We start from the raw sequence: 17,782 nt of genomic DNA on the forward strand, positions 1-17,782 counted from the left end.
AGGCAGTATGCTTGGTCATCGCCATTCTCCATTCTCTATTAACCAGGGGCACAATGCACTGCAGAAAGCCACAGGGACCTTTGCCCAAGAAAGCCTGGGTATTGTCCAAGGTTTCCCCAATAAGACAGCCTGAGATATGGCCTCGTGGGAAAGGAAAGACCTTACCATCCCCCAGCCTGACACCCATAAAGGGACTGTGCTGAGGAGGATTAGTGAAAGAGGAAGGCCTCTTTGAGGTTGAGATAAGAGGAAGGCTTCTGTCTCCTGCTCGTCCCTGGGAATGGAATGTCTTGGTGTAAAGCCGACCATTCCCATTCTTTCTATTCTGAGACAGGAGAATATTCTGAGATAGGAGAAGGCCCTCCTCCTTCCCCCTTGCCTAGTTCTCAAGACAGGAGGAAAGGAAGAAAACAAAAAGTTAGAAAGAAACAGAAGTAAGAGAAATAGCCAGACAACCTTGGCACCACCATTCGGCCCTGGTGGTTAAAAAAAATAGTAATAATAATATCAACCCCTGACCTAAACTACTTACGTTATCTGTAAATTCTAGACATTGTGTGAAGAAGCATTGCAAAACTTTCTGTTCTATTAGCTGATGCATGTAGCCCCCAGTCACATTCCCCATGCTTGCTCGATCTATCACGACCCTTTCACGTAGACCCCTTAGAGTTGTAAGCCCTTAAAAGGGCCAGGAATTTCTTTTTCGGGGAGCTCGGTTCTTGAGACGCGAGTCCGCTGATGCTCCCGGCTGAATAAAGCCACGTCTTTCTTTAACCCAGTGTCTGAGGGGTTTTGTCTTCTGCTCGTCCTGCTATATTTCTTGATTCCCTGACTGGGAAGCAAGGTGATTAAATGGATGGTTGAGGCAGCCCCTTCGGCGGCTTAGCCCTGCCCTGTGGAGCATCCCTCCAGAAGACTCTGGCCAGCTTGAGTGACGTGGATCCTGAGAGTGCTCCCGGGTAGGCATTTGCCCCAGTGGAACACCTCATCAGAGCAGTGCCTGGCAGGCCTCCATGGAGGATCAACGCAGTGGCTGAACACTGGGAAGGAACTGGCACTTGGAACCCAGTCATCTGAAACACAGTAAGACTGGTCTTGGGAACTTGCCCACTCCATTTGAGTGGAAGCGTGGCCTGATCACCCATGGCGTGCCTTCATTGGCACTTTGGTTTTGGTTTTAACTTGGCTTGAATTGCTTGATGAACAGGTGTGCCTTTAATGACACTTTGGCTTTGGTTTTGATTTTGATTTAGTGTGAATTAGGCGAGTCAGTGACCTTTTACCCTTTCTTTCTTGTAGTGGGAGTGTTGTTTTGCTTGAGGATAAATGGGTCAGGCACAAAGTAAGCCCACTCCGCTACGAACTATGTTGAAAAATTTCAAGAAAGGATTTAACAGAGACTATGGAGTTATTATGACACCAGAGAAACTTAGAACTTTGTGTGAGATAGATTGGCCAGCATTAGAAGTGGGTTGGCCCTCAGAAGGAAGCCTGGACAGGTCTCTTGTTTCAAATGGCACAAGGTAACTGGAAAGCCAGGACACCCAGACCAGTTCCCGTACATAGACACTTGGTTACAGCTGGTACTAGACCCCCCACAGTGGCTAAGAAGGCTGGCAGCAGCAATGCTAGTAGCAAAGGGACAGATAGCCAAGGAAAGATCGTGCTCCACCTGCCAAAGGAAAAAAACTCCTAAAGTTCTGTCCGACCCAACACCAGAAGACCCATTGCAGGAGATGGCACCAGTGATCCTGGTGGTGCCTTCCCCTTACCAGGGAGACAGGCTCCCCACTCTTTAGCCCACAGAACTTGCGCCTCCACAAGACACACACACCTCTAGGCCACCCAGAGTAGACAAGAGAGGATGTGAAGCCTAGGGAGAAACCCCTCCCTTGGCAGCTCCTTTACGACCCAAAACTGGGATACAAATGCCCCTGAGAGAGCAGCGGTATACTGGGATAGATGAGGATGGTCACATGGTGGAGAGGCGTGTTTTGTGTACCAGCCCTTTACCTCTGCCGACCTTCTCAACTGGAAAAACACTTCGTCCTATACTGAAAAGCCGCAAGTTCTACTTGTTCTTTTCCAAACTATCATCCTGACCTATAACCCCACTTAGGCTGATGCTACCTCATCAGGAAGAACATGCTCATGTTCCTCTCTAACACAGATGAAAGGTGGAGAGAGCTCCAAGCAGCGACTAAGTGGCTGGAGGAACAGGCACCGGCTGATTACCAAAACCCCCAAGAGTATGTAAGGACCCAGTTCCCAGGAACCGACCCCTGGTGGGAACCAAATGAAAGAGAGGACATGCAAAGGCTGAACCGACACAGGGCAGCTCTCCTGAAAGGATTAAAGAGGGAGCCCGGAAGGCCATAAACATTAACAAGGCCTCTGAGGTCATCCAGGGAAAAAAGGAAACTCCAGCACAATTCTACGAGAGGCTGTGTGAGGCCTATGGTATGTATACTCCCTTCCATCCCAATAGCCCTGAAAATCAGCGCATGATTAACGTGACTTTAGTCAAAGCGCAGAAAACATTAGAAGAAAACTGTAGAAACAGGCCAGGTTTGCAGGGATGAATACGTCACAGTTATTAGAAATAGCTAACCAGAGGCCAGGCGCGGTGGCTCATGCCTATAATCCCAGCACTTTCGGAGGGCGAGGTGAGCGGATCACGAGGTCAGGAGATTGAGACCATCCTGGCTAACACAGTGAAACCCCGTCTCTACTAAAAATACAAAAAATTAGCCAGGAGTGGTGGCGGGCACCTGTAGTCCCAGCTACTCGGGAGGCTGAGGCAGGAGAATGGCATGAAGCCAGGAGGAGTGAGCCGAGATCGTGCCACTGCACGCCAGCCTGGGTGACAGAGTGAGACTCCGTCTCAAAAATAGATAGATAGACAGATAGATAACCAGGTGTTTGTAAACAGGGACGCAGTAAGCTGTAAGGAAAACCACAAAGAGAATGAACGCCAGGCCCGGCGAATCATTGACCTGTTAGCCGCAGCAATCCAAAGGGTCTACAGATATGTTAGATATTATGTTCAACATAACACGTGATATTCATTATCTGGATGAGCTAAAATACAAGTGCTGTCTCAGAGATGACAAAGTTCGGCGGGTTTAAAGAAAGGAAAGTCAGGGCTGGACGCAGTGGCTCGCGCCTGTAATCCCAGCACTTTGGGAGGCAGAAAAAGACAGGAAAAAAAAGGAAAAAGAAAAAGAAAGGAACGTCCAAATCGGAAAACTGTCATGATCACAGCAATAGCCATGACGAGCATTTGTGAATGCTTCCCATGTGCTATATACACTCTTCTAAGCGCTTCCCATGTCCTCAGCCGAAAACTAACAACTGTCCCATGAGACAAGATTTGTACTGGGAGAGAACTGCCTCACACACACTCTGGGAAAGTGGCCACATATCAAATAGCTAAAAATGTCAACCTAAGCACCTGAATCCAGATGTCTGGGATTCAGCTTTGAATATAACCACCTAAATAACAGATACAGCTTCAAAACTAAACTGACAGGGGTTTACCTAGTGGAGAGAACATGAGAGAATTCCAAGGGTAGAAGCAGAGTCTTGCTCTATCACCCAGGCTGGAGTGTGGTGATGCGATCTCAGCTCACAGCAACCAGTGCCTCCTGGGTTCCAACGATTCTCTTGCCTCAGCTTCCCAGTAGTTGGGATAACAGGTGCCTGCCACCACAAGATAATTTCTGTGTTTTTAGTAGACAGGAGGTTTCACCATGTTAGCCAGGCTGGTCTCGAACTTCTGACCTCAAGTAATCTGCCCGTTTCAGCCTCCCAAAGTGCTGGGTTTACAGGTGTGAGCCACCACGCCTGGCCCAATTCTTCTTACTTTTAAGTCACTATTGTGATAGCCAATGACAATGGAAAATACCTAACATCATTTCAATTATTATAAAAATAAAACATTTCTTTTTCCTTTTTTTTTTTTTTTTTGAGACAGAGTCTTGCTCTGTCACCCAGGCTGGAGTGCAGTGTTGTGATCTCGGCTCACTGCAACCTCCGCCTCCCGGGTTCAAGGAATTCTCCTGCCTCAGCCTCCTGAGTAGCTAGGATTGCAGGTGTGCGCCACTGAGGCAGGATGCTTCAGGCTCAGAGAAGATTGGCTACAATACTTGGCATTTCAGAAAGCAAAGAGACAGAATAATCCACTGAGGAATATCACTTACCTGAGGAATCAAAACCATCCTGGCTAACACGGTGAAACCCTGTCTCTACTAAAAATACAAAAAATTAGCCAGACATGGTGGCAGGCACCTGTAGTCCCAGCTACTCGGGAGGCTGAGGCAGGAGAATGGCATGAACCCGGGAGGCGGAGTTGCAATGAGCCGAAATCAAGCCATTGCACTCCAACCTGGGTGACAGAGCGAGACTCTGTCCCCAAAAACAAAAAAAAAATTTAAATAAATTTAAAAAGGAAAATAAACGTAAGGCTGGGTGCAGTTGCTCACGCCTGTAATCTTAACACTCTGGGAGGCCGAGGTGAGCAGATCACCTGAGGTCAGGAGTGTGAAACCAGCCTGGCCAACATGGTAAAACCCCATCTCTACTAAAGATACAAAACTTAGCCAGGTGTGGTGGCGCTCACCTGTAGTCCCAGCTACTCAAGAGGCTGAGAGAGAAGAATCACTTGAACCTGCAAGGCAGAAATTGTGGTGAGCTGAGATTGTGCCACTGCACCCCAGCCTGGGTGACATACAGAGACTCAGTCTCAAATTAATTAATTAAAAAATGAAAATAGAGAAAAATCTGGAGAGGTCTCAGGAATCTCTAGCCAGCCTGATTGGAGAGTGTCCTTCCTCACTGAAGCCAGACACCAAAAACCATGAAAGCTGGCTGATTTCTGAACTGCTGAAGTTCCAACAGACCTTAACCAGATATACAAAGAGAAAACATGGATGATCCCAAGAAATTAAACACAAATTAACAAAACAGAGACTTAGAAATAATCAGACCAAAAATTCAAAATAAGCCTGGGCAACATGTTGAAAACCTGTTCCTACCAAAAATACAAAAATTAGCTGGACATGGTGGTGCACACCTGTAGTCTTAGCTACTTGGGAGGCTGAGCTGGGAGAATCGCTTGAGCCTGAAATGCAGAGGCTGCAGGACACATGGTGCTCTCTGTGTTCTCAGAGAGGGCGCTTTTGCAGCTGGGAGTAGGGATGGAATCTTCCCAGATCTAAGAAAAGAGGAAATGCCACATCCTAGAAGAAGCCATCAGTTTCTCAATAGCGCCCCCTGCAGGAACCCTCCGGATACATGTAGTGAAATCAGCACACTCACAGGCAGCCAGCGGGGCGCCCACGGTAACAGCGAACAACTGGGAAGGACTCATGTGTCTTTATTCAGAGAATGCGCCAAAAAAGATGAAAAACAGCAAGCTCTCTTGTTTCCTACCTTCAAAACATGGAAATTTTCAAAACTTGTAGGATAAAATACCGCAACAAAACATTTCTCATGCCGAGCTCAGTGGCTCACGCCTGTAATCCCAGCATTTTGGGAGGCTGAGGAGGGAGGATCACTTGAAGCCAGGAGTTCCAGACCACCCTGGCCAACATGGTGAAACCCCATCTCTACTAAAAATAAAAAAACTTAGTCAGGCTTGGTGGCGCACACCTGTAGTCCCAACTACTCCAACTACTCTGGACGCTGAGGCACAAGAATCGCTTGAACCTGGGGGCCAGAGTCTGCAGTGAGCTGAGATTGCACCACTGCACTCCAGTCTGGGCGACAGGCGCATTCATCAACGATTTTTTTCTAAAATCTCAAAATGATGTCTGAATATATTTCTGCAGGACTTATGCTGACTTGCCACAGAACTCTCAGCAGTGATTCCCCATTGAGCCATGGGAACGGGTGGAAGGCTGGACAGGAAAGGGGACGCATAAATGCACTTTTCTTCAGACTTTTACTACACAACACATACATACATTGTGTGGTGTTTAAAATTTAAAAACAATTTAATAATAGGAAGAAGAATATGGCTCCATCTTCTCTAACCATAAGTTCTGCTCTGATGTCAGAATAAAATTATAATCATTTTTACCTAAAATGCCTGTTTCATCAGAGTTCCCGCAAAAACGAAACAACCGCCTTTTTTTTTTCTTTTTTTTCTTTTTTTTTTTTTTGAGACGGAGTCTTGCTCTGTCACCCAGGCTGGAGTGCACTGGCGAGATCTTGGCTCACTGCAACCTCCACCTCCCAGATTCAAGCAATTCTCCTGCCTCAGCCTCCCAAGTAGGTGGGACTACAGGCGCGTGCCACCATGCCTGGCTAACTTTTTGTATTTTTAGTAGAGACGGGGTTTCACCATGTTTCCATCTCCTGACCTCGTGATCCGCCGGCCTGAGCCTCCCAAAGAGCTGGGATTACAGGCTTGAGCCACCGCGCCCGGCCAAAAAACTAAACTTTAATAACTTTAAACATCAGCTAGCACAGGGTTTCTTTCTGTGTGTAAATAATCCAGGTAAACTACAAAATTAGCCGGGTAAATGTAATTTTGTTTACATGCCTGTAAACAAACTTGTCATAATTTAGGATCTAAGGTTATTATTTGACATTAGCTATCTAGGTAATTTCCAGTTTAAGAATTATAGGAAGCCGGGCCTGGTGGCTCAACCCTGTAATCCCAGCACTTTGGGAGGCGGAGGCGGAGGCGGGCGGATCATGAGGTCAGGAGACCAACAGCAACCTGGCCATCATGATGAAACCCTGTCTCTACTAAAAACACAAAATCAGCTGACCGTGGTGGCTTGCGCCTGTAGTCCCAACTACTCGGGAGGCTGAGACAGGAGAATCCCTTGAACCAGGGAGGAGGAGGTTGCAGTGAGCAGAGATCGCCCCACTACACTCCAGCCTAGGCCATAGAGCGAGAGACTCCGTCTAAAAACAAACAAACAAACAAAACAAAAACAAAAAACAAAGAAGACAGAGAAAACACAGTTACAAGTTTTCTAAATAAATGTCTTGAGAAAAGAAAGGACGGGAAAGTTGTCCTTCACCTCCAGTGTGCAATAGGCAGTTCCACATGCATGTCACCCTTCATTTTCCATTAGCCACTCAAACAACACAGGTCCTTGCTTAAAGAGGCATCTCTTTTTCTTTTTTGAGACGGGTCTCGCTCTGTCGCCCAGGCTGGAGTGCAGTGGCGCGATCTCCCGCTCACTGCAAGCTCCGCCTCCCGCGTTCACGCCATTCTGCTGCCTCAGCCTCCCGAGTAGCTGGGACAACAGGCGCCGCCACTGCGCCCGGCTAATTTTTTATATTTTTAGTAGAGACGGGGTTTCACCGTGTTAGCCAGGATGGTCTCGATCTCCTGACCTCGTGATCCGCCCATCTCGGCCTCCCAAAGTGCTGGGATTACAGGCTTGAGCCACCGCGCCCGGCCTAGATCGTTTGTTTTCTATCTTGATTTCTTCTGTGTTCATGAGCTTGTGAACCAAAAGAATCTAATAGGTCTCAATTTAGAAAGTTTACTTTGCCAAGGTTAACGACGTGTTTTGCAGCCGATGTGGTCCAGATGTAGCTGGGTGATATATCTTCTGCTGTGGCCTCAAGCAGACAGAGAGCAGGGAGACAAGGAACCAAGTGCTCGGTGCCTCTTGTGTTAAGGGCATGCATCCATTCCTGAGGGTTCCCTTCTGGTGATCTAATCACCTCCCACAGTCTTCAACTCCTAATCCCATCACATTGAGGGTTAGAATTTCAACATATATGTTCTGGGATGGACACATTCATTCCACAACACTGTCCATTATCTCTCTCTCTCTTTTTTCTTTTTTAGAAGGAGTTTCACTCGTTTCCCAGACTGGAGTGCCATGGCGTGATCTTGGCTCACTGCAACCTCTGCCTCCTGGGTTCAAGCGATTCTCCTGCCTGATTCTCTAGTAGCTGAGATTACAGGCGGATGCCAAAATACCCAGCTAATTTTTGTATTTTTAGTAGAGATGGGGTTTCACCATATTGGTCAAGGCTGGATCTGAACTCCTGACCTCTGGTGATCCACCCACCTCGGCCTCCCAAAGTGCTGGGATTACAGGCATGAGCCACCGTGCCCGACTGATATTTTTAATTTTACATAGACCAATTTAGTGATCTTTACTTTATCAATATTTCTTGATTTGTGCCATGGAACTGCCAGTTTTTCCTCTCCCAGTATACAAAGAATTTCAACCACAATTTTCTTTGTCTTGATACAATTTCATCTTTTAATTTCACCTATAGTCGAGACCAGCTCAGTCAGGGAGACCCTAACCCAGCGGTGCTGGAGGAATTAAAGACACACACACAGAAATACAGAGGTGTGAAGTGGGAAATCAGGGGTCTCACAGCCTTCAGAGCTGAGAACCCTGAACAGAGATTTACTCACGTATTTATTAACAGTAAGCCAGTCATTAGCATTGCTTCTATAGATATTCGATTAATTAAAAGTATCCCTTATGGGAAATGAAGGGATGGGCCAAATTAAAGGAATAGGTTGGGCTACTAAACTGCAGCAGGAGCATGTCCTTAAGGCACAGATCGCTCATGCTATTGTTTGTGGCTTAAGAATGCCTTGGCCGGGCGCGGTGGCTCAAGCCTGTAATCCCAGCACTTTGGGAGGCCGAGGCGGGTGGATCACAAGGTCAGGAGATCGAGACTATCCTGGCTAACATGGTGAAACCCTGTCTCTACTAAAAATACAAAAAACTAGCCGGGCGCGGTAGCGGGCGCCTGTAGTCCCAGCTACTTGGGAGGCTGAGGCGGGAGAATGGCGTGAACCCGGGGGGCGGAGCTTGCAGTGAGCCGAGATCGCGCCACTGCACTCCAGCCTGGGAGACACAGTGAGACTCCGTCTCAAAAAAAAAAAAAAAAAGAATGCCTTTAAGTGGTTTTCTGCCCTGGGTGGGCCAGGTGTTCCTTGCCCTCATTCCGCTAAACCCACTACCTTCCAGCGGAAGCGTTATGGCCATCATGAACATGCCACAGTGCTGCAGAGATTTTGTTTATGGCCAGTTTTGGGGCCAGTTTATGGCCAGATTTTGGGGGGGCTTGTTCCCAACAACCTATCAAATGTGTTGATTTGTACCTACCTTTTAGGTAGATTATGATGGGAGGACCAAACTCATGTTTTTCAAAGCTGTGTCCAATAAGCCAAACACTAATCATTAGAAGTATTTACAAAGTGACCTACAATTAAAGGCTTTGCCAAACTCATTACATTGGCAAGGTTTTTCTCTTACGTTTTTGTGTGAATAATGAAGAATGGAGGAAATTATTCCCATACTTATGAGAAATATGGGTTTGGAGCCTACAAGAAATTCTTTGGGCTGTTGAAACTGAGGAGGCATTGTTGATAGACTTCTCCACTGGATTACCAATTTTCCTTTTGGTCTGAAATACGTGCAGTTCAGGCAGATGCGAATGAAAGCTTACTCCAAGTGATCTTTAATAGGCTTGTTTCTAGCATGCCTTCGATCATATCACTCTGTACTATCAGTAAACGTTTTGGTTTTTGTTATGGATGTTTCGTGGCCATTTCTTTCATCTTCTTTCCACTAAAACTCAGTCATGATTATCTTTCTTAATTTCTGGGAAGCAAAAATCTCCAACGTGATGACTTTTATGTCTTTCCAACATCCCTATGTAGAAACCTTCTCCTGTATTACCTTGCTCTGTTGACGAGAATTCCATCATGCTTTTCGAAGAGATATCTACAAAATATAATGACCGGCCGGGCGCGGTGGCTCAAGCCTGTAATCCCAGCACTTTGGGAGGCCGAGACGGGCGGATCACGAGGTCAGGAGATCGAGACCATCCTGGCTGACACGGTGAAACCCCATCTCTACTAAAAAATACAAAAAAACTAGCCGGGCGAGGTGGCGGGCGCCTGTAGTCCCAGCTACTAGGGAGGCTGAGGCAGGAGAATGGCATGAACCCGGGAGGCGGAGCTTGCAGTGAGCCAAGATCACGCCACTGCACTCCAGCCTGGGCGACAGAGCGAGACTCCGTCTCAAAAAAAAAAAAAAAAAAAAATATAATGACCAATAGGTTTCCAATTGAGTACAGATGGTAAATAATATTGAAATGTGTAAATATTACACAAAAATACTTATTTTAAACTTCCCAAATATGATCTTTAAAGTTTAAGAATACAAAAGGAGTACAATTCTTAAAGAATGGGCGCGATCTGACTGCACAACCCCCTCTGACTTTCAGTGTTCCACATTCCCCGGTCAGAGCCTCCTCGGCTTCTTTTTTTCCCTCTCTCCCCTCTTCCCCCGCCACAGCTGCCTCCATTTCCTTAAGGAAGAGTTTTTTTCTCTTTTCCTCCCCCACACCATAGTGGCGTGTGAACAGGCCAGGCGGGCGGCCAAGTTTTCCAAGCGATAACTTACCAAGATGTCCAGTGATAGGCAAAGGTCCGATGGTGACAGCCCCAGCATCAGCAGTGGCAGATGTGGACAAACAAGACCCAGCCGCCCCAGAGGCTGAAGAACATGAGGAAAGAAAACCTTCTGCCACCCAGCAGAAGAAAAAACACCAAACTCTCTAGCAAAACCACTGCTAAGTTATCCACTAGTGCTAAAAGAATTCAGAAGGAGCTAGCTCAAATAACCCTTGATCCTTCTCCTAAATGCAGTGCTGGGCCTCAGGAGATAACATTTATGAATGGAGATCAACTATACTTGGTCCACCGGGTTCTGTATATGAAGGTGGTGTGTTTTTTCTGGATATCACATTTTCATCAGATTATCCATTTAAGCCACCAAAGGTTACTTTCCACATCAGAATCTATCACTGCAACATCAACAGTCAGGGAGTCATCTGTCTGGACATCCTTAAAGACAACTGGAGTCCCGCTTTGACTATTTCAAAGGTTTTGCTGTCCATTTGTTCCCTTTTGACAGATTGCAACCCTGCAGATCCTCGAATGGAAGCATAGCCACTCCATATGTGACCAACAGCACAGAACACGACAGGATAGCCAGACAGCGGACCAAGAGATACACAACATAATTCACATAATTCGTATGCAGTGTGAAGGAGCAGAAGGCATCTTCTCACTGTGCTGCAAAACTTTATAGCCTTTACGATATGAACTTCTGTGTATATGTTACAGTGATTCTACTCTGCTTTTATCCTTTGGAGCCTGGGAGACTGCCCAAAAAGGTAAATGCGATCAAGAGTAGAACTTTGCAGCTGTAGATTAGTTATATTTAAAATGCCTACTTGCAAGTCTTGCTTCTCTGGGATATCAAAATGTATTTTGTGACGTACTAAGGATACTGGTCCTGAAATCTACCAAATATTATAGTGCATTTTAGCCTAATTCATTATCTGCATGAAGTGATAAAAGTAGCTGTAGATGACTAGGAATTATGTCATTTGTATTAAACCCAGATCTGTTTCTGAGTATGTGGTTCATGCTGTTGTGAAAAGTGTTTTACCTTTTACCTTTGTCTGTTTGTAATAAGAGGATTTCCTTTTACCCTTTGTAGCTCAGACAGCACCTGATGTATCATCTCAAACACAATAAACATACTCCTGAAGGAGGAAAAAAAAAAAAAAAAAGAAAAAGAAAGAAAGGGCATGATCTCGACTCAGCACAACCTCCACCCCCAGGTTCCAGCGATTCTCGTGCCTCAGCCTCACAAGCAGCTAGGACTATAGGCGTGCACCACCACACCTGGCTAATTTTTGTAGTTTTAGTAGAGAGGGGGTTTCACCATGCTGGCCAGGCTGGTCTCGAACTCCTGGCCCCAAGTGATCCACCCATCTCAGCCTCCCAAAGTGCTGGGATTACAAACATGAGCAACCATGATGAGCCAGAGATGTGTGTTCTGAAAACAAAGCCAGATAGAGATTGCTGCCTAGTTCTGTGCATGGTCCTATTAGTGAAGAAAAACAATAATGTGCTAAATATGAATAGCAGTGCCATATAAAAATTTGAGGGTAAATCTTGTTTGTCATATAAAAGTAATGGTGTCTCTTTTGCTGATTCCTACATGATTTGAAATAAATCCCTGGACCTCTAAACACAGTTTGTGGAATAAATAAGACATAAAAAGTAAAGCCAGGAAGTTGACAGACTAGCAAATGCTAGGCCCTCATATCCTCATGGAGACACCAACTTAACAAAAAATTTTTCATCAAAAATATCTTTGCGAAAAAAGTCTGGAAACCAGTAAGGGAGCCGCAGTATTCAATGAACACCGATGCAAAATTGGACTGAATGGGTGGGAAAGTTTGTGGAAATTTGTTCATCTCCATCCCATTGCCTCCCCAGCACAGGGCAGTATGCTTCTCTCATTATTTTCTTCTAGGGACAAAAGAAAAGAGTAAAACTTAAATCCACTGTTCTGGCTTGTTGGGCATTTGCATGACAGACTACATTCTGTCTCTTTTGACTGGGATTATTGAAAGAAAAAGTGAAGCCCAAGAGCGGTGGCTCACGCCTGTAATCCTAGCACTTTGGGAGGCCAAGGCAGGCAGATCACGAGGTTAGGAGTTTGAGGCCAGCCTGGCCAACATGGTGAAACCCCGTCTCTACTAAAAATACAAAAATTAACCGGGCGTGGTGGCATGTGCCTGTAATCCCAGCCACTCGGGAGGTTGTGCAGGAGAATCACTTGAACCCAGGAGGCGGAAGTTGCAGTGAGCTGATCATGCGAGTGCAGTCCAGCCTGGGTGACAGGGTGAGACGCCGTCTCAAAAAAAAAAAAAAGAAAAAAAGAAACAGCGACATAGTTTGTAAATCAGCTTGGAGGGTAGAGAAAAAGGAAACACAACACACCAAACCTCATAGGATGCAACAAAAACACTCCTAATAAGGAAATTTATAACTGAAAATGACTACATAAAAACAGAATAAGAGTTTCCAATCAACAACCCAAGCTTATACCTCAACGAAGTAGAAAAAGAAAAAACTAAACAAAAACATACATAAAAAGGAAATAAAGACTAAAAGAGAAAGAAGTAAAATAGAGAATAGAAAGCACTAAAGTCGTGAAAGTAACAGGTGATACTTTGACAAATTCAAGAAAATTGACAAAAATTGACTTAAAAAACTAAAATCAAAAAGGAATCACAACTCATTCTATACAAAGGAAATAAAGAAGAAATGGATAGATTTCTGGAAACACATAACATACACATACTTAGTATGAATATAAAAGATACAGACCTGTAACTTGTAGGAAGATTGAATCAATAATCAAGAACCTCTTCAAAAGAAAAGTCCTGTACCAGGTAACTTCAGTGGAGAACTCTACCAACTCTACCATACATTTTAAGAACAATTAAAGCTAATCGTCCTTAAACTTAAAAAAAAAAAAAAATCTCAAAAAGCCAGGCGCAGTGGCTCACACCTGTAATCCCAGCACTTTGGGAGGCCGAGGCAGGCAGATCATGAGGTCAGGAGATTGAGACCATCCTGGCTAACACAGTGAAACCCCGTCTCTCCTAAAAATACAAAAAAAATTAGTAGGCGTAGTGGTGGGTGCCTGCAGTCCCAGCTAATCCAGAGGCAGAGGCAGAAGAATTGCTTGAACCTGGGAGGTGGAGATTGCAGTGAGCCGAGATCGCGTCATTGCACTCCAGCCTGGGTGACACAGCAAGACTTGGTCTCCAAACAAACAAACAAACAAACCCTGAAAAGAAGGGAAAGGAGGGAATACTTCCAAACTCATGCTATTAGGCTAGCATTACCTTGACATCAAAGCAAGGCAAAGCTACTACAAAATATAGAAAAATATCCCCAATGGATGGGGAAAATAATTTTCAGAACACCTCCCCCAAACTAGCAAGTTAAAATCAAATGCATATTAAAAGGTCGTATACCATGACATGTGAGTTATTACTGGAATGCAAAGATGGTAAAACACACGAATATCAATCCATGTAATACTCCACATTCAGAGAATTAAAGGGGGAAACGACATGATTTTCTCACTTGACGCAGCAAACATTTGTAAAGTGAACACATTCTTTTGTGATAAAATCACTCAACACAGTAAGAATACAAGAAATCCGGTCGGGCACAGTGGCTCACCCCTGTAATCCTAGCACCTTGGGAGGCTGAGACAGGTGAATCATGAGGTCAGCAGTTCAAGATCAGCCTGGCCAAGATGGTGAAACCCTGTCTCTACTAAAACTACAAAATTAGCCAGGCGCCGTGGCGTGCACCTGTATTCCCGGCTACTTTGGAGGCTGAGGCAGGAGAATTGCTTGAACCTGGGTGGCAGAGGTTGCAGTGAGCAGAGATCACCTCACTGCACTCCAGCCTGGGGGACAGAGTAAGACTCCATCTCAAAAAAAAAAAAAAAAAAAATACAAGAAACCTACCTCAACATAATAAAGGCCACTTAGGAATAGCTCACAGTTACCATCATACTTGATGGTGAAAGCCTGAAATCTCTTCCTCTAAGATCAGGAAAGAGAAGCCTGCTTTTGCTATTTCTATTCAGCATATTACTGGAATCCTGACCAAAGAAATTAGACAAGAAAAAGAAATAAATGCCAAGCAGCAGAAAAAGAAAAGTACAATGTTCTGTGTTCACAGAAGATATCATCTTACATGTGGAAAACACTAAAGATTCCAAGGGAAAAACTGTGAAATTACGTATGTGATTAGGAATATAAGGAACTCTTACAATTCAACCACAGAAATTAAAAACAAAAATTAAAAAATGAATCAAGACCAGGCATGGTGGCTCACGCCTGTAAAGTCAACACTTTGGGAGATGGAGCCAGACAGATCACCTGAGGTCAGGAGTTCGAGACCAGTCTCCTGCCTCAGCCTCCTGAGTAGCTGGGACTACAGGCGCCTGCCACCATGCTGGCTAATTTTTGTATTTTTAGTAGAGACAGCGTTTCACCATGTTGGCCAGGATGGTTTTGATCTCTTGAACTTGTGATCCACGCACCTTGGCCTCCCAAAGTGCTGGAATTACAGGCCTAAGCCACCACGCCCGGCCTGCAATTCTTATTCTCAAATTTAAACAAAATTTAAATTTATCACGAGAGAGAAATCAACATGTCACAATTATCACATACAATCAACCCACCACTCATCTGCACCCCTCTTTCGTCATTACTGTTCCCTTCCCTCACTCTGTATCTCTCATTCTCATCTGTGTCTCTCTAGCTTTTTTTCCGTTTCCCCCCGGGTTTCTGCTCCTTATTTTCTGCCTCTCTCCTCTCCTGCTCTTTCTCCCCTTCTTCCCTCGAATCCTTCAATTCCATATATTCTCCTCCATTCTTGCAACTTGTTTCGCCCCATACTCGTCTTTCTCCCCTATCTTTCCATTGTCCGAAATCTACATGTTATTTCTGCTGCCCCGTGGCTCTCCCTGTTAAATTCCTTCTTCCTTGTTATAACCCGCTGTCCTCACTCTCTGGCACCCGCAGATGCCCAGGCCTCCCCCTGCTCTCCTTGTCACCAGCTGCCCCTCTCGCTGTCCCACCATCATCCTGCTCTGTCTTCAGTGGCTCCAAATCCCTCCTCTTCCCCACTCTGAGGGGCCTCCCCTTTGCTGGCTCTCTCTTTATCTTGCTGTCCTTCAGCTTGCTGGACATCGAGCTTTTCTCTACATTTCTCCAGTTGTTTCCCTGTTACTTTCTCAACTCCTTCGTTCTAACTTCTTTTTGCAAATTCTTCACCCATAGTCTACTTTGCCATGTGTTTACGGGTTTCCTTCATTCTTTCCTCTCGTTTTTCTATTTCTCTCTCAGTTCTCTGTCTCTTTCTGTCTCCTGATCCTTTTAGCCCACACATTCACAGGAGGGTTTGGAGTAAGACGCCTGCATCCCGGAGGAGCACATTTCCAAGGGGTGGAGCTGGGCAGGCAAGAACCAGACAGGTCCCGGGCACCTCCCTAACGCACAAGCGATGACTGCGAAGAGACCTGGGGACGAGCAGGGCCCGGCACGAGGAGGAGGGAGGTGGGGGGCGACGGCGCCTTAGGCCGGGGTGGGGTCTGCAGGATCCTAGGACCAGGCAGAGGACGCGGCCTCCCCCGGACTGCTGCTGCGGCCCTGCGCTACAGGGACCGACGAGGGCAAGGCTGGGGAACCGCACAGCCCTGAATTCACCTCGTGGGTGAGGGCTTTAGGTGGTGCAGGGCAGGAGGAGGGGTCAGTAAAAGGTTTTAAACGAGAACATGGAACGAAAAGACGTGTCTATGTGACCTGAAGGCAGAAAGATCCAGGACGGATTCAGACTCAGAATGATTTTACCCCCAAATCATTGCCACAACCCCGGCTGTCACGGCGATGTGTGATTTCCTTGGGGAGGGGTTATTTTCAGGGGTGTACGAACCTGCAGATCCCGGGTACGGAAGCACCAGAGGACTGCGAAGCCCAAGTTTAATCTTTACAGACGTGCTGCCGCCCAAGGTTAACTCCGTGCGATCTGCTTCCGGGTCTGAAGGAAACTGCACGCGCAGGGCGGAAGTCCGGGCTTGGCGCGCCCAGCAAGCTGCGGATTGGGAAGGGAAAAAAAGAGGGAGCAGGGCCTGTGCTTTCCTCTTCTGGCTCCCAGCGCATCTCTATTTTCCGGATTAAGGAGGCGATGTTTGCCAGTGAGGCTGAGGCAACTCAGCAGGATCTCCCTGGGGCGGAGCAAAGTCTGCGATTGGATCCAGGAAAATTCCTGCTATGGAAATTAAGTTTAGTAAAGCCCTGGAATTGTCTGTGAAGGGGATGCCAACTGGAAGGGGAAATGCAAACTCTGCATGCAGTGATAGTCCAATTCCATGCTGACACCCCACCGAACAAAATAGAAATCCCTTTATTTTCTGGTCTCCATTTACTCCGGAGTCAACCCTGTACTCATTTCCAGAAACTTTTTTTTTTTTTTTTTGAGACGGGGTTTCCCTCTTGTTGCCCAGGCTGGAGTGCAATGGCGCGCCTACCGGGTTAAAGCGATTTCTCCAACCTCAGCCTCCGGAGTAGCTGGGATTACAGGTACGCACCACCATGTCCGGCTAATATTCTTTTTGTATTTTTAGTAGAGATGGGGTTTCTCCATGTTGGTCAGGCTGGTCTCAAACTCCTGACCTTAGGTGATCCGCTGGCCTCAGCCTCCCAAACTGCTGAGATTACAGGCGTGAGTCACCGCGCCCAGCCCAGAAACGTTCGTAGCGACACCTGGGGTGCAAGGCATGGGAAGCTAGGTCTGTTATCATCTGGATTTACCTTGCCTCTGCACAGGAGACAGTGCACTGAAAACAGCAGGGTTTTGCAGCAAATAAAGAGTTTAATAATGGCAGGGCTAGCCAAGTCGAACAAGTGGGAGAGGGAGAGAAGAAGTTAATTATCAAATCCGTCTCCCGAAAAGCTGGGAGACTAGGGGTTTTGAGGATAATTTGGAGCAAGGGGCTAGGAAATTGGTGTGGCTGATTGGTTGGGGAGGAAATTATAGGAGGGTCCAAAACTATCCCGGAGCTGAGTAAGTTTTTGGGTGGGGAGGGGTCACAGGATCGGGTGGTGCCAGTTCTCTGGTACCAGTGAAGAACTCCAGGTGGTTGAATACTGGAGGTTAAAAAATAATAAAGAAAAAAAGAAGTCCAGGTGGCCTGAGCTGGTCTGCCCAATTGGAAAAGCCTGAAAAACACCTCAAAGACCAATCTTAGGTTTTGACAAAAGTGATGTTATCTATAGGAGCAATTAGGGAAATTACAAATCTTGTGACCTCCATATGGCTGGTTAATGTTTATACCTACATTTTAGCAGAATTCAGGTACCTCCCATAATCCTAACCTTG

The 17,782-nt window shown here is 46.1% G+C and overlaps 1 pseudogene; it reads left to right on the forward strand.

The window, feature by feature from the left end:
- The first annotated feature begins 10,416 nt into the window (after positions 1-10,416).
- On the forward strand, positions 10,417-11,034 carry LOC112612457 (annotated as a pseudogene).
- Positions 11,035-17,782: the final 6,748 nt, after the last annotated feature.

This window comes from Theropithecus gelada, chromosome 19, assembly GCF_003255815.1.
Source record: "Theropithecus gelada isolate Dixy chromosome 19, Tgel_1.0, whole genome shotgun sequence".
NCBI classification, from domain to species: Eukaryota; Metazoa; Chordata; class Mammalia; order Primates; family Cercopithecidae; genus Theropithecus; species Theropithecus gelada.